The sequence below is a fragment of the Varroa destructor genome, unplaced genomic scaffold (genome assembly GCF_002443255.2).
Source record: "Varroa destructor unplaced genomic scaffold, Vdes_3.0 BEIS01000002.1, whole genome shotgun sequence".
NCBI classification, from domain to species: Eukaryota; Metazoa; Arthropoda; class Arachnida; order Mesostigmata; family Varroidae; genus Varroa; species Varroa destructor.
In genome coordinates this window covers 29,045,138-29,067,552 of record NW_019211455.1, presented here as the reverse complement: position 1 = coordinate 29,067,552, position 22,415 = coordinate 29,045,138, and the positions used below count along the sequence as shown (strand labels likewise).

General features: G+C 47.2%; 1 protein-coding gene across 4 annotated transcripts in view; it reads right to left on the bottom strand.

Moving 5' to 3' along the window:
* The window catches only part of LOC111245819 (adhesion G protein-coupled receptor L1-like), a 327,353-nt gene that overhangs the window by 269,011 nt on the left and 35,927 nt on the right, over window positions 1–22,415 (bottom strand). The window contains exon 2 of one of the 4 annotated variants that reach the window (XM_086980766.1): window positions 7,860–8,220. The exons of the other annotated variants lie outside the window; for them this stretch is intronic. The gene's annotated coding sequence lies outside the window, so the exon portion shown is untranslated. The remainder of the gene's footprint in view (window positions 1–7,859; window positions 8,221–22,415) is intronic. 4 annotated transcript variants of the gene reach the window in all.

Sequence of the window (22,415 nt, the reverse complement as noted above, 5' to 3'; positions counted from 1 at the left end):
ATTGAAAGCTATTTACATTCGAATGTTCCGTTGACTGTATCCCTGTGTATCGACCTTTAGAATTTTCAAATATTCGGTATTACTATTTTACTAGGGTGCTGCTGGTCGAACAAATTACGTTCCTACTGTTCAATAGTATATGTTCGAAAATGACAGCTTTGAGAAGCAGATACATTATTTAGCTTAATTTTCTGAATGATTCCGATGCACTTAAATCAATTGTCGCTTAAAAATTTAGACGTATATTCAAATCTTTATTTTCGGGCAAAACTCTTCAAATCCATCTCTCAAGACACTGCCATTTCTGTGCCTCAGACATTTGCAAATCGATACCTTCCTCAACGTCTGTATACAATCCGATATTACTTTTTAACCTAATGGCCACGTACTGGCCGAATGGAATTATGCCACCCAATGGAAAAATGCTAACATGCCTATCTATCTACCGCCTTCGCGTCTGTTACACTATGACGACAATGGGACAAACCATTGTTCTACTTAGCATCATGTAGTTGAAGAGTGACCACAAGTGCGGCGTCAGTCAGAAATAAGTCACTTCCTACCGCTTGCTCGATGACGGCCGTTAATTACAAACTTGAATTTATGGATGGACGCTAACAGTCGACGAACTTGCGTCCAACGACATCTGCTGGGCCGCCAGATAACTAATTAGTAGAAACTGATACTAGCGACCAGGGACTTAACGTCTTATACACTTACATCCTTTCAGGCCCAAGTTTTTTCCAATTTTGATCAAATTCCGTTTTTGACGGAGTATGTTCGAACAGGCTGTAGCATCTCACTTAACGACGCTATGAACAGTGATCTCTGGAGCACCGCGCCAGCTTCTGCACGTTGGGACAGAGCTCCTCAGACCTTTACAGAAAATGATCATTGCAACGTCATATGCGGCGCGATTCACACACTCTGGTTATCTCAACCACTTGAATTCTTTCCGGTACATTTAACTTAGCCCGTTACTGTGCAGCCAATGCTCTGAAAGCTGTCAGCTCAGTCTGGCCTCCACCGGTGTGATGTTGGAGGCCGCGGAGCAAGTTGGTTCCTGGAGAGTAGAGTTTGTGTTGGTCGGTTCAGTTAGCTATATCGGTTTGTCTGTCGATTTGTAGATTTCGAGACTCGTCCACACTGAGCAGAGACATCTTGGTTTCTCATCCATCCAGGTCCCCGAGCACACTATCTATTCCCCCGAGCCGCTGCGCAAATGTCCTCTCGTCCACAAATTCCTTCTTTCCGGCGCTGGCTCCTAATGGCACCGACGCAAGCTGTCGTCGTCGTCGTCGTCGTCTCGTCGCTGACGCTAGCCAATGAGAACGTTTTTCGTAGTCGGATCGGCTATGTAGTTCTAGGACTCTGCCCGTGGCTTTCGGTGGGCATGCGAGACTTCGCACTTAGATCGAACCTCGGAGACACGAAAATCGCGACGGCATTGACTAACTCGACTAGGTCGGGGGAACGAGCTAGTCACTTTGCAAGGGGTTTCACTAACCGCTCCCCTGATTATAAAAACATGCCGATTATTGAACAGATTTTTCACTTCTCACTAGCTAACACGGCCACAAGGACGTTACGTAGCTCTGTCGGACCATTTCACTGACCAGGCAGCCATTGAATGCTGTCAATCATGTAAGAAGTGAGAGAACAGATTCTAAGGAGGAGCATTAAGCGGCCACTACCCTGATTACATAGTGAACGAATAGCCAACCCAATTATATTAGGCCTACACACCTAAATAACAACCGATCGCGGCTTACAATCAGCCACAGGATTAAGGCCAGGCAACGCGGTATTGGTCTGGCACGTCGTGATTGCGTGCGTGGCATGCGTATTCTCCCATTGTTGCTAGATAGCGGCGTAATCCATTGTCCTATTTTTACCTATTAAAAAATATGGCAGCATTCAACAGATGCCGCTCGAAGAAGAAACTTTGCACTGACCTTACTATAGCGGCATCTTCTTTCCGACATTGGGTATTGCTTATTGCTGACATCCACTCGCATGTCTATTAAGTGCCAATATGTACGTCCGCCTCACATTACTTGTCTACTCTGATTCTGCGTAATCTACTGCTGCTTGAACAGCGGAATCATAAAATCTGGCGTCTTTGACACAACTTCAACTGTATAATAACTTTTTTCTTTATAGAAAGTCATCGCTGACCACCGATCTACGGCTAGTTATTTCGGCAGCGGCTGGGGTAATAGCAGTAGGCGCCACGAACAAATGCCAGCGCTCTACGTTGCCTCGATTCGACGGCTGTTGTTGCTCCCGGCCACTATGGCGGTTACGACGGCGGTCGTACCCGCTTCAACAGCCCCCGAATTCCACTTGAAGACGACCGCGACCCAAAGATGGTTGCCACAACTATCCGAACGTACGAGTCGGGTCCTTCAAATCGACGGCGACAGCTGCGCCAACATTAACGATGGCAACAAGAAACAACTGTTGCTATTACTTTACTTTTTGTCGCCTACCCGATAGACGTTACCTGATTCCGCCGCTGCTATTACAAACTATGGTCCCGTCAACAAAAATGATCATGAAAAATATATTTATTATATCTGCCGATAGCTACTGGACAATGGTGAAAGGTAAACATTGGGCATTTTAACCAGCAAAGGTAGTTTAGTCAATTCGATCGTAAGTCACTCAACTTTAGCTGTTGTAATTCTCGGCTGGATCGACTCGAGCCACCTGCGACTACGAACGCAACGATAAATTGACAGCTATACGAAGTTCATTGATACCTACGCCCAGTGACGATGCTCTGAAAGAACCACCAGCAGCGGCAGTGGCATCAGGACAAGTCGATAATATCACGCAGCGACATGACGGTGCTAAGTAAGATGTGAAGGGGGACGGTAATTTTATGCTCTGGGGGTTTGCGAGTCCGGGGGAAAGTAGAAAGCGAGAGGGAGGAGAAGGCGTTTGGTGTTTAGGGGGCTGATGCTAGTTTTAGTGGTAGCGGCAACGAAAAACTCGTGCTGACTTTGCTGCCAGTTCCCCTTGTCCTTGCATTCCAAAGGCGCTAGAATACGCTACCGCCGCTGACCTTGCTGGACGGCGTAGCTCTTATCAGAATAAACCGTGACAAACAAAACGACCACAATTTCGTTTAGGCTAAGTAAATCGATGAGTAAATAATGATGAATAAATATTACCCACCATAGCGGCATATTTGGTCAAGTGATGGGTTGTCATCAAGTCAAGCCAGACCTTTGGTAAAGTGGCGCCAAGCCTGTAATAACTGTCAAATGGTTACCAATCGATACGGTCAGCCGCGTCTGTCGTCGGACATTTGTAAATGTACATCCGTCTCGACGAATTGACGCTCTTGTGTGCGTGTAGATGAATAGTACGTCATTATTTTAGAGTGCATTAGAGTATGTCAAAATTGAAGCGCCTATATTATATAATATTGCATCATAGTATTATATTTATGAAACCCGTATGAGCGCGATTGTCATAATGTAGCGATGTTTTATATCACTTGCACAGGTATGAAACAACAGGCAACAATGGGCAACCTTAATTAAAGATATACATAGATAATGCCACTGGGACTATTGCCTTACCGCAAGGAACTCGGTTGTGCCTGCCTTATCGGACGTGCATTGCGCTAACATGATGAGGCTGAATTACTTAACCGGCTTTTACAGATATAAACAGAATGCCTACAGGTAAAGGATATATTTCCACAAAAACAACGAGACTGCTATTTATCCTAGTCTAATATTGTTACAACGATCCATTATATAGCGTACGTACTTTGCCGTATTACGCCCAGCTAGTTTCTATCGATCAGCGAGTTACGGTTCGTCTAACCTCGCGCGTGCGCAGAGATAACGCGGGCCAGCTGTCTTGTTCGAAAGGACAAAATCCTAGCGTAAAAGAAGAAGAACAAAGTATTGGAACTGATACTGTTCTTATCAAACTGGTCGCCGTTTTCCCATAGAGGAGAAAGGTATCTGCCAGGCTAGCTGCGTCATTGACCAATTGGCTCACACACAGTTTGCATAAATCCATAGGGACAGCTGCCCCACACGACACGTCGAGCTATGGAAAGACGTGCAGCTTTTTTTCATTTTCTTTTCTCCTCATTTCTATATCTTTCGCTTCCTCATACTCAAGCCTCGCCAGTCACCATCATACACCAGCAGCCAGAGAAGCGATTGGCCACCATTGCACCCCATCCCTCTTGCTTGAATTGTACTGCTTCCTCCCGGATCCATCGTGTTTACATATGCATATATATACATATCCAAATACTGAGAAGCGTGTAAGTACAAAAAATCGGTGCTATAAAAATGACAAAAGAAGACTTGTCCCGTGTAAACATTTATGACGTAGGCTCGCATCTCTATTATATCTAGGTTCTAACCCCCCCCCCCCCCCAGACCGATTCCAATATCTAAAGTTCAATCCGACAGATAGTAAAAAGGAGTGCGTTAGGGGGTAATTTACGCTAATAGTTGTTCAAGCAATAGGTTTAGCCGTCCCCTATGTCTGTTCACGTACCTTTGTCTGCAAATAATAATAAAATACGTTATTTCTAGTACTTTATTTACCTTATTTTATTACTTTATTTATAAAGATACTTTATTCTCATCTCGTCACATCACTATAGCTAAGTAGCGAACAATATCATCACACTAATAATGTCTCATCGGATTTGTACTAAGTACTACTTTTCAGTAATTCTGGCAAAGGCGCAAGCGGCTTATAAACAATTTTTTTTATTCGAACAAAATTCATTCCGTAGCTACTGGTCACTCCTCTAGCGGACTCCGTCTCGCAACCTGTGGCCAACTCTCTCATTTACTTAAACTGCTCCCTACCCATCGTTCAGTGCCAGTTTTCGTCGTGTGTCACGGCAGAGGGGTAGACGTAAAGGATGGAGCACTAGGGACGTCAACCGTTGTTTTATCAAAATCATAACGCGAGCTTACTAGCCAACTCATCGAGTGGTGACAGCAGTAACCATCGTTATGGCTGTTCTTGTTGTCCGTTACCGGGTCAAGCTTGCTCTCTCTTTTCCCTTCTTTCTGCTCGAGTCGTGTATTTGTTTATGCCGTTTACTTCTGCCACCCTGTAGCTCCAAATAGACTGGATTTGCTGTCGAATCACTGCTAGCTATTAGGGTTAAAATGAACACCACTGGCATAAACCAGTATCGAGACACCACTTACGCAAGACTACTCTCGTAGATGATGACTTCGTACCTTTTATGTCGAGTTAGATTGCTCCAATCTTGTTGTCCGAAGATGCAAGAGGAGCAGGACGTGTCTGTACCGGAGCGTGTCAAGCATGCCTCCCACCTCGCGGTTTGTGCCGATAACAACTACTCCCAGCATTAGTTCTACCATTGTTGCTACATTTGGGCGTATATTACATGTCAAATTACAACGATTACGACTAGCATGCTTATTTTGACCACAATGTATGTAAACTAGTAAGATATAAGTTCAAGGAGCTATCGTAATGCGCTGCTCCTCCTTCTGTTGATGGAACTTTCAAGTATAATACATTTGTCTCATCATGTATATGATATACAGAATGTGGGTAGGTATGGATACAGGTGGGTTCGGTCGACTAAATACATTAATCATTGGCGAAACACCAGCACCGCTTGCCCCCAAGACCAAGCAGGCAGCAAGAGGACGATCAATCCAATAACGGTAGCGGCTTCAGGGCCGTCGGGCAGCGTGACATATCGGCGTGTCGCGACCACTAATGTTGTTCTCACCGCCTGCAACCCCACGTCAGCTGAATGGCATCGCACCATGTGAAGATGTGGTGGGCAAAACAATGGCCAAGCAACTCCAATATTAAGACCTGCAATAGAACTGGGGATGCAGTGTTTATTATCGTTGGCGCTAACACTGCGCCCGCTGCTGCTGTTATTTCTGACTGTTCTCGCAGTCGTAATCTATAGCGATTTTCACGTGGAGCAGAAGCAGGGAACAAAGAGTGAACGCGACGTTGCGACCCGGGCATTGAACGCTGTAACTCGAGAACTGCGACGTCGGCTTTACGGAGACAACTGGCCATCTGCGGAACGAAGGCTACTCATCATATCGATGGCCTTATATCTTATTGTGACCTGCACGGCTGATGTGGCCACCACCATCACCGATGACATTTCCATCCAATGACGGTGTCAATAACGCTCGCAAACGCGGAGAAGGGGGACGGTGAGATGCAATTATCTGCAACGCGGTTAGTACGGACTGTTGAATTTCACTATCGCTGATGTTGGACGCCATTGGTTCATTCGAAAGCTAGCTATCTTTCTTCAAAGCTTTCAAACTTTCTCTCTTAGTTGAAGTGGGTGCAGTGGTAGTTGTCGAGTGTCAAAGGAAAAAACGTATCACAATGAAACGTACCGCTAACGGTAGCGCCGGCCACCGTTGGTCAATCATGTCGCATAGGGCATACACTAGAGCACCGTGTTTTGTCGTAGACTGGAGGATAACACCAACAGCAGCAATAGCATTAATAACAACAACAATATTGACGTGACATGGATACCATTACCAGCACTGCTGTTTTTGTTCAGGTAAGATATGTGTGCGTAGACGTTATATTACTATTTTTACCTAACGACGCCGGCAGCGGCGGCGGCGGCGGCAGCAGCGACGGTGCCGTCAATGCAGGCAAGAATGCAAACGCATGGGAATTGGCCAACGAGGCGTCGACGAACCCTCGAGTGGCCACGACGAAACGAGATACCAACTGAATGACCAACGAATTTTTCCCACTCTCAATTCTTCCGAAAACGATGTCAAGAGAAGAGAAAAATGGCAAGAGGAGTCAGAGAATGGTCGAGAAGACACCAGCAGCGCCAGTCACGCTGACCTTATCCGAGACAAACAAATGGGAGACGATGCAAGACGATTGGAGGCGAAAACCTATCCCCACTCCCCTCTCGCCGTCAATAAATACATACAATCGCGCGTCCTAGGTCCGAACACAAGTAAACAGTCTTTCTGTCGTCGGTGCGTAGTAGTAGTTACAATAGCGATGACAGCGGCAGAAACGAATCAACATGCTAGCTAAACAGCAGAGAGCCAATACGATATTGTGGCAGTGCTACCTACCTAAGCAGCCAGTCCCTGCAAATGAGAACCCATTACATGCACGTGCGTGCATGCGCACAGTGACTGTCTGAGTTACATATACGACGAAGTAGACATAATAATGGAAAGCTAGTTGCCGTTTATACTAATGCAGTACTGGAACTTTTTAAACATTAGGTTTTTGTTGAGCGCGATTATTTCTGTTTTAGGAAACTGAAGCCATACATGGGTATAAAATGGATTCGGGCTCAGGCTGTCAGATTATTTAAAGCACGTCTGCGTTAGTGTAGACGGAAGGTGGCCGATGGGACCATATCAATTGACTAGAGGAGTTAAGATGCATTATTTTTGACTCCCGCACTGAGCAGTCTACGTGTTCGATATAGTATAAATAACAAGCTGCTGTTGCCCTTATATATATATTACATATATGTTTATCGACATTATACATACCGTTGGCCCCTTATGCTTAGACAAGCCGTCGATGTCAAGAAGGCGGCATCACAAATCAAAATTCTACTAAAAGTCCACTTAATGTGAATCCATAAATTTTTTTTTGCCAAACTAAAATATACATTTTAAGTTAAAAAGAATGCGATTTGTGGGGTGAGTGGTCTAATATTTCTACCATATTATAATACTATAACTAGATACAGACCTACGTCTACAACTGCAAGTTCTCTGCAGCTTAAACAGCTGTCGATCAACTGGGATCGGTGTAGAAAAACGTTTTAAGAAAGATTCTGTTTAATATAATTTTACCTGTCTGACTAGAATGCCCCGGAGCGATGCGTAGAGACCCAGTTATTCAAACGGTGAGCGTAGGGAGCCATTTACGCCAAAAACGGTCGAGGGAGCCTCCGACCCTCTTACTCTACTATCGTTCAAGTTTTTTTGGACAACGGCAAGAGCAACTTTCGTGAGTGTGGCTACGGCCGGCTACTATTGGCTGCGTGTGCTCTGTAATGCGGCAAGAAGAAGTTCTGGTCTGGCGAGAGTTATTTCTTGTGGCCATGATCTGTCGAGACGGACGACACCACATTAGCTACTATTTCAATGGATACATATAGATGATATTAGCACTCAAGAGGAGCACTGTTAATCGTTGCGTTGGTTCCAATTCCTGATAAACGAACAGAAGAAAAAAAATAAAGTAAAATTAGCGATTGAATGACGGAATATGTAGTCTCGCGTTTGGCGCTGCGCCATGTCAGAAATGAGACTATACGCACACATCTAGATCCATACCGATGTAGATGCAAATAGATTGACGAATCCTTTGCTGTTCTTAATTCAGTAGGTCTATTATAGATCTATATTAGTTGAGCAGCGAACAACAGGCTAGGGGGCGGTCAGTCTACCAGCCAATCAGCTGCAGCTGGCTTTGTATCTAATGTACGCGGACGGCAAAGGACGTCGAAATATTATAAACCTAAAGCATGATAAGAAAAACGATAATGATTTCGTGGAGGAATACCAAGTCAGCAATGTGCGTTGCATTTTCGACGTCTACCCTTAGAAGTAATGGGGGATAACGATTAGCAGTGGCGACTCTGTTACTAACATACAATAACTTATTCGGTTAAGCTTAATCGGTTATAGTTTCGATCTGTATGAATGAGCGACTGCACTGAAAATTCACGAACCAATAATCCTAGAAATGAGCTAGGATCTTAGCAGACTCTTCTTAGAACGTAGTCCCGACCCTCGGGAGAGCTGGAGATTGGCCGCTGATAACGCATGTGCGTCATGAGGTCCCGAAACTCTCAAAAAAAGGCTCGTCCGTTAAAGGAAAGCTGAGAGTATTATGTGCACAAGCTTTTCTAGATGACTAGAGGGCTTTACCACCTCAATGTAAGTGTTCCATGAGACAGGTGAGGTGGGGCATGTGTGCTATGTGGTACTATGGGGGGCAAAATCCTATAACATATTATTATACGTTGTAGCAACAGCGCCAGTTCTATTGCCGGCAAAAACTATCGTTCTTCACGTCGCTTTTCATGAGAAGAGAAAGTTGGTGATGCAGCAGAATCAATTCGATACAGTTCGCGCTGAAGTCGTTGAAGATATCTACCGCACGTATCATCCCCACCGTCGCCAGTAGCAGCTCTGCTGCTTTAATTTGCTCTCATCGCCGTTGACGAAGGCAAAACAGCGATATCGATCTCGGTTTGAATCAAAGTTACAGCACGGCCTACGATCATACCAGTTTTCCCTTCGCTTCCTTTTACAGCCAACCTCCCGCGACTGCCCCTTAATGAAATGCCCCAGTAGTGAAGTCAGTGACAATGTTAATGCAGCTCGATGCTGTTCTGGGCCGCAGGTGCTGCTTTCTTATAATTTTTCGTTCACGCTGTCAACCTTAAGCAAGCCAAGTGGCCAAGCTGCAGCACCAATGTCGTCAACTTTTCATCTGTTTTTTTTTCTGCCTTTATGGCTGCCACCATATCATATCTCGCTTCAAGCCGCGCTTCTTCGTGCCGGTGTCGAGATAGCGGTCAAGATAAATAAATATTCACATTATTCTCAGCAGCCGAGGCCAAGAACAGATAAGCGCTCTTTGTCACGGGGTCCTTCTTCAGCGGCCCCGGCCTATCTTGTATACGGCCCTTTCCGCTCGTCCCTGTCGTATCTTCCTCTCCCTGTCTGGTGAAGTGCTATAAATAGCAAAGCAAAAAAAATAATGCTGCAGGGAAACGGGCGCCTTGTTGTCGTTTGCTGCCGAAGGGCTAAAGGGCGATCCACAAAAGAGTCAACAAAAAATCGACAAATTAATTAAAGATCATGAACTCGAAAAAAAACAATGAATCACGGAACGATAAAGACTCAACCGTCGAGCCGCCGTTCGTAGCTGGGCTTCGTTAAAACAGAGGCTAAAGGGACGTAAACGGCGATCGCCACACACAGATGCATTTGGCGATTGAATATTTATTACGTAGTCATTCGACGCGTAGATTCACTAACGTGTACAGACATATATGCTGTTATATAAATATATAGACATGTATGACGTCATTCATTACCGAATACTGAGATTCGATGGTAGTCACAGTAGTTTATATGTAGTATAGTATACTTATTACATATATAATACGCCAACAGTGTGTACTACAAAATAGCTAGAGAGTAGGCAGGACAGAAAGAAGTCTGTTGTTCTGGAACGCCGCAGAGCACACGTCGTCGAGTGCTCAGCAAACATAGAGCTGTATCATCGTCAACATCAACGCCAACAAAAGCAGATAAACCATGGGGCGGCACCGTGGGCGCGCTTCGATAGGCGGCGTCACTTGGTAACTGCTGCCTGTGAATTCCCGAGCGTCTGCTGTTGTTGTTGTTGTTGTCGTCGTCGTCATCTAGCTGCAGAAGTAAGGGGGCAAAAAAACGCTAATACATTTCAATCGTTGCTATTTACTATTTAATGGGCAACATAAATGCTGCTCAAACACCGGTTGCCGCTACTATTAGATGGGGCTCGCCCTCTCGCTTATTGCTAACAGAAAAATTGGCCATCTAGTTTCGCCGTAGCTATTTCGTACCACTGTTCGAACCGGAAGTATCCGATCAATTCATTTTCCTAACAGCAGTAGCACGACATCATCAAGCCACCGTAACACTGTCCGCTAGATCAGGTCAGTACCACAGTGTTTTCAAATCTAATCAGGATGGTTTGCAGTATACGTGGTGGATGCCATTGCGACAATGACTGCAAACTTCAACTACGAATTAATTTGTCGCTGTTGTTGTTACCATTAGCTGAGCGGCGATAGTTACTTGTGTTCCTGCTACGACAAACAGGTGGTTCGAAATAAACCCTTTAACGGTCATCATTCCCATCATCGGTCACATTGAATGGCGGTGCTAATACGCGAAGGACAACGAGGACGGTAAGCAACAAAAGAGGCCTAATAAGAAACAAAAGGACCTGTTGCCGCTTCAAGAGCCTCAGCTACATTTGAGTTGCAAAATAACGAAATAGTCCCGGAGAAATACTCGAAGCTCTAGCTGAACCAGCTCACCAACGTAGGGACAATAAATAGCGCACCTACGTATCAGAAAATGTCGACAGAAGGATGCCGCAAGAATAACAGCTGTGAAATGGTGCTAATAATCTAGTACCAAAAACGTTGCCAACTACAGCTGGATCACATCATAATGGAATAAGATCAGAAATGCGCTCTTCGGGAGGGTTGGGAAAGGAGACTGGCTTGGGGGACAGAAGGCTGTACGCAGCCTTGCCGAAAACACTCCAAATTTCACGCGGCTGGTTCCTGTCTCTCGGCCAAACAGGAACATCGCAGGACCATTCGGCTGCTGTTTAGGCTCGCTGACGCCTTTTGGTTCTAGTTTTTTTCGCCGTCGCCTCGGCTTGCACGCATGCATACTCATGACTGCGTGACTGAAAGGATAGGGAACGTCACACAGTTTGGCGGTCGCTTTCCTAACCTTGCCCGTTTACGCTGAATAACGTTGGTTCGCCCGTGCATTACTTAGCGCATCGGGTCCTAGCGTTAAGCCATTCAAAGCATCGGAAAAATTAACGCCGGTCTCAGCCAGTCTTTCTGCTCATAGTCGCAAAGAGAATGGGAGCTGTTCGAGCAGTCGCGACAGCTTTTACTGTCCCGCGAGTCAACAGACAGTCATATTGGATGTGCCGGCTTGGCTAGATCTCCCCATTGGGTATAGCATCGTAAGCCATTAGGTAATTAAGTCGTCGAGAATACAGGAGGAAGGGATGGCGGTGTTTGTTGTTCGGAAAACAGGCAACACTAGTAACAACAGTAGCAATTGCTATGCAGAAATAACACGGATGCATGAGAGCGTGCAAGTGGCAAAAAAGGCCACGTCAGTCGTGCAGCAACGCAATATGAGAACAGGACCACTGAAAAACGCCAGGAACTAATTCTTATCGTCGACCGGGCTTTCTGCGCAGCGGTTAATAAAATTATAGATGTAATGTCTAATGACAATGTAACGACAGGCATTCACATCGAGTAGTAGTAGATGGACCCCAAAGCAAGAGGAGCTCTGCCTCGCCAGATGGTTTCCTCAGTGTAAACCAGTTTTCTCCCATAGCGTACTATTGCATATAGTCGTATAACAATCAAATATAGTCAGCTTAGAATGCAACAACCATATGTAACCGCTAGTGCTCCTATACGTGTGTGCTCTGAGGTAGTTTCCACGAAGCGGTCTCTCTAACCCAGCGGTATGTTGTAGGCTAAACCGCCTGCGCTAAAACCCAGTTGCCAGACCAAAAAATAATAGCGCTGTAAAGAATGCAGCGCCCCTGTCGCCGCCACTATCCTTGCATCTCTTGCAAAAACAAATTTAAGTCAAGGCGAGACTCGGTGCGTACGTGACGGTGCCGTGCGGTACGCCTGACCCACACGCTCAGGCACGTTGTTACCAGTCTCCATTTGAAAGCTCAACAAAAACTACTAGTACTACCATTATGAATGCTGCTACCGCTGAAACGAATAGGCCCGGACTTGTTAGTACACTGGCTCAGGCCAGGCGGGGATTCCAGGCTCGGCTCCCTGAAATTGGTCGAGTCAGTGAAGGAACTGGAGACGCCCAAAGGCTCGCTTGCGTATCTGTCTCAGCTAGGCAAGTTAGAAAGATAAGGAGACAGAACTAAACATATTCCAATATGGAGTTTGGAAAACTAGCTAAAACCCCACAAGCCAAGCAGGAACTTGTGTGCATCTCTTCGCCTGAAGCACGCGGCTCTTCCAAAGATGCACTGGCAGTTGCAACAGTAATAGGTTCGGAACCGTACCTACCGATCGAACTCACGAATCACCGCCAAATACTCATATATTCGCACGGAGTCAAGGTACGACATCGAACGATTTGCCAGGGTAGAAACAAATGACAAAATTACCCATCAAGCTCCCACTACTTTCCCTTGTGTATGCTTCAAGTTACGCGTTTCCCACCCCAGCTAACCTTTACGGTGCCCAGCATAGCTGCCAGCCCACCTGTACCCGTCCGCTCGTACAATCCGCTTGTTTCCCTCCCGCTTACCATGCTATCGTAACGAATCCAAAAGGAAAATTCTTGGGGGAACCAACAGCTATTAAATAAGCCTTACGAGTTTTACTACAAAAACCGTTCGTCCCTTTGCTTTTATCCTCGTTCGCTTCGAATGGGGATCGCCGACTGGAAGCAGCGAAAACAACGCCGCTAGAGAGACTATGGCAGATAACAACAAACGGCAGATCGACAGACCGACCAGTCATGTTGCGGCAAAGACGGAGGACATTGGGCGCTGAACGTTGCTGGTGGCGACGAGGAAGCGAAAGTGCGAAACACCCAGATGAGATAACTAAGGGATAGTGCGTGTTGTACAGCTGTGAGAACTTGAACGGAACAAACGAGAAAGAGAAGTAAAATACAATCAAGAGACCAATGCCATCTAAAGCTGCCGATGTTGCCGTCATCATTCACTCGGTGGCGACGGTCGTTGTTCTTTTTTCCCGCTTGGCGCTGCTAGCTACGAAGCGGGCAGCTATTACAGTCGAGCCCGCCTCGCATAGAATGGTTGTTGCTCTTGTACCTCGATCCACCCCCTCGCCCTACGCATTGGTATAATTTGCTTGTCCGCGACGCTTATTGGTTGGGGAGCAAATCCATCGAGGCTAGCTCAGACGGGGAATCCGTATCCAAAGCAGCAGTCGAGTTGGATCGAGTTATACTCCCTTTGCTGCTGTTTGGCGGGTTCGGAGCGTTGCCTCCCCTTATCCCCTGTTTCCTATGTAGTGCTGTTCAGTAAATGAACGCAGTATAACGGGCTGCGCAATTGAAGTCACAATCTACAACGGGACAACTATAACGTTGCTGTACTTTTTCTTATTGCATTGAACCGGAGCCTCGGATCTTATTCCCTTTTCTTCATTCTTTTCACCTCGCTTCTCATTCCTCTTCATTTGACCGCTGTCTGTCTCAACGACGCGTTATAGCGTCGGAGCACATGCGCATCACCGGTGACGCGGCAGCAACCAATGCAAGCGAGCGACTCGGCTTCTATAGGTACATAGATAGCTGACTTACAGCCGATGACGACGGTTGCGCAATAACATACACCCACGATCCAGCACAGTTGCTGATGCCGTTCTACAGGACGATGAATGAACGCGGATAGACAATGATCCGGAGAGACGGCCAAAAACTGGAGCGCCAATAAGCCCGGCACGAGCACTTCTCCGAGCCGCTTCGGCAGTAACAGCGTCTGGGGGTAACGCTGGCCAGAGCATGTATGTATAATATGGCTTTGTGTATGCGCGTATACTTACAAAAGGATGGTAGCCCAATACATTGAGTTTGCGTTGCTTGCTACTTCTGTTGTCGTAATGTCGTAGAGCCGGTTTAACTGGCTGGCTGCTACGCGACCAAAACTATCGTGATCGACAACGTTATTATTGTCCAGTTGAGCCGCTGGGCCCGACCCGCTCGTGATTGTCCGTTGTTCGTCTGTAGTGGATCCGCAAAAGGTCCGTGAAGGAGCGCAGCTACAATCTGAGCTGTTGCGTTCTAATTGCTACTGTCGGTTCCAGGGTGTGAAGAGCTGTTGCTAGCTTCTCCGTATAGCTAAAACAACAGAAAAGGTAGCTATGGTAGTAGCAGGAGGCCCTGTAGCTGTGGAGTACAATTAGAGTTAGCACTGCCCGGCTGGTTGCTACCATCAGCATGAAAAAAGACGCCAGTCGCGGCACCGATGGCAGGGGCTGGCGGCTGTTGCGTGTGCAGAACAGCGTTGAAACAATAACAATGATAACAACGACGACGGCGATGACGGTACCGCTACTCGGCATCGTTTATGCTGCCCAATCGTTGCCACGGCCGACTTGACTTGGTCATCCGTCTGAAGTCGTTCCTCAGCCGGGCTGAGCTGGCAGAAGCAACGACAGTAGCAAAAACCAGAAAATCGCCAGGAGCCGCTTGTCGTTCGGCGACTTCTTTTCGCTAGCCTTCGTTTCCTGCGCTGGCTGCCGATGTTGCTGCATTGCCATTCGGTCATCTCGAACCAAAAAGCGCTACCGAATCATCTTTATCCTTCACCCAAACGCAGAGGGAGGCGGCTAGTGGCGGCCTTCTACCAGACTACCCTTCAGCAGTGACCAAAAGGAACAAAGGCACACAGAGAGTTGTGGCTGGTGGTTGACTTCTGCTGCCGCTATCGCCGAGGCGGATGATCGCCAGTAGCCACGGGCTGGCAGTATGCGTTATTCGTAGCGACGGCCGGATAGAACCACAGCGAGTAGATAAATCGACCAGCAGGCCCTCGGCCGGTGCAGACGACCCAAACATCCCTAAGCATGCATACATACAAGGTATTCAATCAGCTTCTGTTGATTCTACTGTTGCTGATGATGATAGCGCTGTACAAAAAAGGACCACAGGCTTCGGTACAACGACTCTCACAGACGCCAACAATGGTGCTGCTACTACGAATGGTGATGAGATGACGAGTTCCGTCGAATGGACTGCGTAAAAAGTTTTACGCATACCCTTGCAACACTGCTGTCTGGCAGTTTCGGGTTCTACCGCCGCTAATTCTGCCTAGTGCGATCCAACAAACCAACGGAAAACACCAGCAGCCGTACGGAGGACGATCACAATACCAGACAAGGGATCCATCTTGATCCCGGACCTCAGATGCGTTTGCTCGTGCGCTTAATGCCGCGGACCCGCAAATCGTCATCTAATCAACCCAGCCAACGGCAATGACCCGTTAAAGATGGAAACAGTTTTCTATCGCGGTTACCTTGGCTGACATTGCTCCGCTAATAAACTGGGTTGACAAGCCCAAGTGGCAGCCAAGCCGGATTCAGAAAGTTTTCATGCACACACGGAAAGCGCTGTATCGCAGCACGAAATAACTAAGCATACGCATCGGATACCGGTAAACACGCTTATATTGCCGCTCTGTTTTGCTCTGCCTGTTACTTCGGTAGTTTTCCAGCTGCCTATCATCAAATCTCGGGCAGAAGCATTGCTCACACTGAGTAACGTAGTCAGTCATTGGACAAGACAAACCTGCAGGCGTAGGAACAGAGTAACTGGCTCAAACAATGTGTGGAATATGCAAACCCCATAGGAGTTAGCCCCTTCGTTTCTCTGCATGGCGGCAGCAAGATCGGTACGGCCAGCGTGTCAGCCTGCTGCCCGAGCAACGCTACAATATTGCCTTCCCTTATTTACGACCTGGCCGTCCGTCCGTCTGTCTATCGCTCTCAAGTCTCGTACATTTCGCCTTCCTAGCCAAGAGCGACCCCCCAGACGCTAGTACAGACAGGTAGCCCCTACTCGCCGCTGACGCTGAAGCTACTGCCGCCGCACATCGCAGAATCCTGTGGCCCTCTCTGTGGCTTGTTGATGGCCGCTGTCGCAACGGGGTAGCAGTAATGGTCGAGGTAACTAGTAGTGTACCCTAAGCAATTACTCCACCCAGAACACCCACCTCCCATCTGCTTCTCACGGGCGACCGCTCGGTTAGTCGACAAACGGCGGACTATGTGTACTTGTATGTCTCGCTCATAGTGCTCCACGACATAGTGAATCATGTTCCATACGACAAAAGCGGCGCCCATCATGACATACAGGAAGAAAATTCAGAAAACCTCGTCTTTCTATGGCCGTGACGCAACCTTTTCCTACCTCCGAGCGCAACCCCTGAATTTATTCGCACGAGCGAAGGTAATGCCAGCTTTGAACTCTAGCCGCGCCCTCGCTGACGAGCTGCCAATTGAACGCAGCAGGGAGGCAATGGCTTGCGCAAAGTCAGCTCGGATTGACGACACCGCAGAAAAACAGAGATCAACATTTCGAAAAATGCTTAATGAACTTTCAAACGAATGTAGCATGCACTTTTAGGTTGCTGTTGATTTTATGGCTGTACGGAATCGTGCGCAAGTTAGCTAGGAATAACTAGTCATGAAGACTTTTCTTTTGCCACTCTGGCATTTAATGGTAAGGGGACACGCTGGGCATTGTCCTTCACCTGTTTATAGAAATTTGCCAAAAGATAACGACATATAACCCTTACGAGTGTGCATAATTGCTTGCTTAACCTTTCAAGCCACTTAACATGAAAGGTAAGAAAACAGGCGGAAAAAAGGAATCCGTAAAGGGAATTTTTATCTGAATCTACATTGACCAAATGCAATTTATCGTTTGGTGACATAAATACGGAGGTCAGCCAGCGAACACGAAAACTGATAACGACAACTCTAGCGTTGCGACAGGCACCTCGTCCTAGCAACAGCATCAAAAGAACATCACAATTGCCTCGTTACTCCCCCATTTGCGAATGCTAGTGTGAGTGGATGGAGGGCATTGGCAATTGAAGTCCCGTTCTGCTCACTGCCGCTTCGCATCGCCGAGAGGATTGAAGCAACACTTCTGTTGCTGGTCGTGTCGCTAGCGCTTTGTTCGTTTATCAACCAAGGATTTTCCTTCTTCGTTTGGTAGATCTTCTTTTCAATTACTGTAGAACAACAATGAGTATAGCCGAAAGCGAACAGCTAGTATTGTAATTGTACTACAACTTTTTTTCAACTATCTGGCAAAACGTAGACAACTGCACAGTGAGGAAGCCATGACGGATTGTCACCAACGCATACTGGACGACGTAAAACGCTCCGACGGTGCGGTAGCTGCACTAAAGTCTTAGTCTGTTCAATCGAGCTTAGTTGTTCATCATGTTATACGGAGCACGGCACGGAGAAGTGCCCAGAGACAAGTTTTAGCTAGTAATGACAATGACTTCAGTGACGGTGATGCTAATGATGCTGACTACGGTTCCAATATCAACAGCAGCCACACAGAAAATGCATAAGTAGAACTGAAGGCAGCATCGTATTGGAGTGAGCTTTTAACGCAAACACAGAGGGACAAGCGTCCGTTCGCACATAGCCAGTCGTAGGCACGCATTGCCACAACGGCCATTTTGTCGTCTTCGCCCTTGGCACTAACAACAACAACCTCGACTAGAGAGAAGCTCGAGCCAAACGCACGCATATAACTTTCCAGTTCAATTCTTAAATACAAATACGCTCTTCGTCTCTGAGTTATGAAATCTTCTAGCTAGCGATCTCTGCCAATGTGTTGAACGACGCGAGGCTGTCGACGCTACTGCTAACGGTGCACATGGCCCAATCTATGACAATTGCAGCGGGTCGTATATGTGCATGGAGAGGCGCACGTAGTCGGGCGGGAAGACACAGCAAATAAAAGTGCTAACGGGTGAACAGCAGCGAGAAATGAAGATACGTAGCTGCCTGGAATCAATGTGTACGGAAAGGCCATTGTGGAGTTTCGAGCTGTGCGGCAGAGTACACAGACTGGCTGGCTGGCTCGGTCGCATGCTCTAAGTACGGTCGTTGTGACGCGAGTCCAATCCAGCGACGTCCAAACAAGTACTGCAGTCAAGACTACAGATCCTGCATGCGCTGTCACGTTCGTTCGCGAAGGCGCCGTACGCCGCAGCCACAACAGCGATATTGGCCAGCTGAGTTGAACACAGCCGCTGCTACTGCTCTCGGCGCTGGCTGACAATGATTTCGGCTGCGGCGGCGACAACGTCAAACCAACAAGCGGAGCCAGAACAAGGCAACGAAGTCCTGCTCCAAAAAACGGACGGAGCGATAGAAGCTATTAAAGGCGTGTGCAAAGTGACTAGATAGCTGGATGTAAAAGAAGCTGACTGGCGGCATGCCCGATTCTTTTACTCCCACTCTCCGATACACACTAATATTATCCCATGTTTCCTTGAAGTTTGACTTTCTTAGGGGGTTCTCAAGCCTAAGAAGTTCGCACGGATTGTGCAGACGTATCGTCCGAAAGGTGACGAAGTTGAAATCCCGAAACTGTGAAATTCTGAGGTGCCTGCGAAACTCTTACACGGATGGTTTCATTAGACTCAACGTCTAACGTCCGAAGAAAAACGGTAGGAGAGAAACAGGTAGGAGCAGCTAAACGGGCCAAGTCCAACCCTTTAATTTGTTGGCCGGTTTGCCCGTGGCTCTCTACAGTGAATACACTGCCCTTGCCCGTGTGTCGACCCCAATCGAAAAATCGTGGATTCGACATGGAATGCATTACTCCGGCAGCATCAGCCACGAATAAAAACGCAATATATAGCGAGCTAGGCAGCCGACGGATAAGCATAGCACCTGGAACTACTGCTGCTGCTGCTGTTAAGGCAGAGAAGAAAGATAATCCTTTCAAATTTATCGTCGATGTGTCCCGCCGTTGCCGTGTGAGGCAGTCGGACAGACACGGAGAAGAACAAAATGGAACAATGGGGTTGGTGGCGCTACGGTGCTAACCCAGTGGACTTCGTAGCGCTATTCTATCTGCCAGAGATTACTTCGTTCAATTCATCTCAATTTGAATTTGAACATGTAAGAGGTCGAGGGAGTCCGCCGTCGAGTAAATCACTGCTAAAAGCAAGTACCAAACGCCCGCCCAACGATATTCTACTGTAGAGTCACTGCAATACAGAAACGCGACGACCCCAACGATAGAGTAATATGTTATTAAATTACTATACACATACTTCTACTCTATATACAATAATATACGCATATTGCATACACACCCATACAGGCGACATACCATGACTGTGACTGCCACATTATTTGAATTGAACTTTTAAATTCTAATAGTAGATCAGCAAGCTACGTAAGCAGAATCACTGAGATCCCTAACTTAGGACTACCGTTCGCGTGTAAGCGGAGTTAAGGGAACAGAACCAGGACAAGGCAGCGGCACCCAGCCAGCAGAAGTACAAATGACGAAATCTCTCTTGTGATGACCCGTTCTGGGATAGGCCCAGCGAGCCATCAGGGAGCGAGGCAGCATCAGGAAGCCGTGAAGGTTCTGGTAGATACTAGGCAGTAAGCACTGACTGCTGCCATGCAAGCTGTCGTACCCGAATCAGCTGCAAATTCCAGCAGTGGCAATAACCACTGTCTGTTCCATGGTTGCGTCTCCACGGGGGATTGCACGTTAGCCCCCCCGGGCCGAAAACTGCGCCAGCCGGCCAGCCATCCATCTGGCTAGCTCGCCCAGTTTTGGCGACATAGTTCGACGGTGTCTGTCCGTTCGGAGTGACGAGTGGTCACCCTCCACATTTCAGCCGGTAGCAGGCTTCCGTTGTTACTGGTGAAACTAACGGCAACGCACAGCTATAGCCGAGTCATTTCGAAAGCAGCCCGAGAAACCGGGAGCCGAAACCTAACAGTTATCCCCAATTGTCACCAACTCGAAGGACAACGACGACGACGACGATGATATTCACTACCATCGCGAATATCTTTCTACCTCAGAAAAAAGAAAGAGCAAAGGGACTAAAAACGTGGTGCCTCCGAGAAGGGACGCGGCAATCTTCAATATTAGATGGAAAACAAATGCCAGCGCAGTGAGCACGGTGTGGCCGGATTCGCAACGACCGCTGGCCGTTCGTCTCGAAGAAGCGAAAAGTCTCGGCCAGAGAGTAATAGAAAAAGAATGGGAGAGCAGTGGGAAAAAGTGGGCTTCAGTCAGAACGAAAAGGCCAGCGCACACGAGCCGGTAGCAGAGAGAGCAAACTTCAGAGGCGAAACCGAGAAGGCCTGGAGAAGTTACGAAGAGGAGAAGAGGTGCCCTAACCAGCCCCTGGCCCCCAGCTCTGGCACCTCTGCCCATTGCAAGAAACGTTCACGCATACCAGACGCCGCGTCGGACGAAAGCAGGCGGCGAGCAGTACAAGAGCACGACGAACCCCTAACTGAGTCAGCCGAAGAACGAGGTTCGAGGTTGGAGGTTCAACTCCGAAAGAAATAAGAAGGGAGATAAGGGATAGAGGCGGAAGAAAAGGGACAAATATGTATTAATGTATGCCATTCCTTTTTCCCTGCCTCTCCCTCTTTTTCCGAGTAAGTTCGACAAATCGAAAAAATGATATTTAAGGCAATGACAGTTATAGGAGCACCCTACAGTCAAACAGTCATTGAAATTAGATTCAAGCGACCGACTTTGCGGCATTGAACGGCACCGCTGGCGAGTAAATACTGTTACGCTGCCAACTTTGACGTCGCCATCGCCACCGTAAGTAAATGACAAAAAGAAGACAGCGATCAACGGCGCGATTCTTTCATCACGAATAACGGCAACGGACGGAAAGAGACTGCAAGAGCGAGGAGCGATTGCCGTTGCGTACGTATATGTCATATGTAACATAGCTCTTGTGTAGTACTGATGCCGACTGGATAGTGTTACGCAGTCTATTCGGACTGGCAGCTTGTCGATTGGCACGAGAACATCTCTCAAGCGATCAAACTAAAACCGATCCATACATAAAAATAAGAGACTCAATTAACTATTTCTCTGCGATTGGCATGCGATGATCCAATCGAATATTCGGTCTCCGATCTGGCAATAGTAGCACCTACACAGACAAGTCTGACTCCCTGTTACATATCTAAATAACTATGTTTATACGAAGTTTCATACGTAAACTCACACACTTACACCATACTTATTCGATACTACGGCGACCAGTTGCCGTTAATAAGAGGCATGTGTGAGAGCGAAGGATCAAATATTTATCTGAGAGTCATGGTCGAGTGGGTTAGCGTCAGTTGATTCTAATGTAGCGGAACCGTGATAATAGAAATTAACCTGACAATAGCAACTACACCAAACGCCGCCAGACGGCGCGAAATAAATGAACAGAGAAAAAGATTCTATGACATCTCATTGTACGAGACCAAAATCGAGCGATATGATGCAATTATGGCAGGATTTAAATAGGGAACGAGGCAGAAAATGCAGATAGATAAAAACCGGCAAAATTGGGTGTAATTTTGCACAGAAAAAGAATAGCTATACAGAGCAGTGGAGTAACTGCTGCCGCCGTCGCCGCCGCCGCTGCTTTCGTTGTTGTTGACGAAGAACGATTGCATGATACCATAAAGCACATAGAATAGCGCGTTTGAAGCACAACCGGTCGGTCATAAAACGCGCGAGTGGAGACACCTCGATACCGGTCGGTCCATGGCTCTGCTCATGCCACGGAACACAGGGCACATATACTTGCTGTGATCCTGCACGAGGGCCTAAGACCGCGCATGCGGCGCTGTCACGAAGATCCTGTCAGACAGGGAACAATCAGTTCGCGCATCGTCTTAGCCGTGGCAAATCAACAGAACGGATGGGCTCACGCATGGTTCGGTGCACGTGTTTACGGCAAAAACTAATTAACTATATATGTAGGTCTCGTTAGACACGTTCCACTGGATCGTTGAGTGGGTTTGAAACAACGGCAGTGTT